Raw genomic sequence first — 611 nt, forward strand, 5'->3', positions numbered from 1 at the left:
CCGAATCAACAGGCTTCTCAACTTCTCCAGGGTGCGTTTTCCCTCGCCGAAGCTCGCCCTGGCTCATCACAGGGTAAGATGCAGGACTCTGTCTCCGTTGTTTTAACATGCCTCACCTGGTCTCCCTGTTTGCTTCCTCATGCTAGGCCGTCGGCCACAGTAGCGCCCTCTGTCCCTCCATTCCGTTAAGCCGGCCCCCTCCGCTCCCGCAGCGGATCACCGTACAGGTAACAGCCCGGCTAGCTCAGTCGGTAGAGCACGAGACTGGTAATCTCAGGGTCGTGGTTTCGAGCCCTACGTTGGGCGTAGCAGTATAATCAACAGATGTTTGCACTTAAGTCAAAGTTCAGCTCTGTTACCACCATCACAGCATCCGCAGTGGTGCCTCTTTGAATGATCACAAAAAATTATGTCTTGCTAACAAGGACCATTTATTTCTTAGTCTAACGAAATGATGTTGCAGCCCAAAGCCAGCCAAGAAATGACCAAACTGTTGGGTAAGGCGTTAACATATGATCAGCATGTAAAGATGTTGGTGACACCATGTTTCATAAGTGTTGCAGCTCAACTATGATAGATATTAACTTGTAATGATATTGACTAAATCAGAC

At 48.8% G+C, this 611-nt stretch overlaps 1 non-coding gene across 1 annotated transcript; it reads left to right on the forward strand.

Annotated features, from left to right (window-relative positions):
- Positions 1-233: 233 nt before the first annotated feature.
- trnat-ggu (transfer RNA threonine (anticodon GGU)) lies at positions 234-306 on the forward strand. Its single transcript has one exon. It is a non-coding gene; the product is annotated as a tRNA-Thr (tRNA).
- The last annotated feature ends 305 nt before the right edge of the window (positions 307-611 follow it).

Source organism: Odontesthes bonariensis, chromosome 9 (genome assembly GCF_027942865.1).
Source record: "Odontesthes bonariensis isolate fOdoBon6 chromosome 9, fOdoBon6.hap1, whole genome shotgun sequence".
Lineage (NCBI taxonomy): Eukaryota > Metazoa > Chordata > Actinopteri > Atheriniformes > Atherinopsidae > Odontesthes > Odontesthes bonariensis.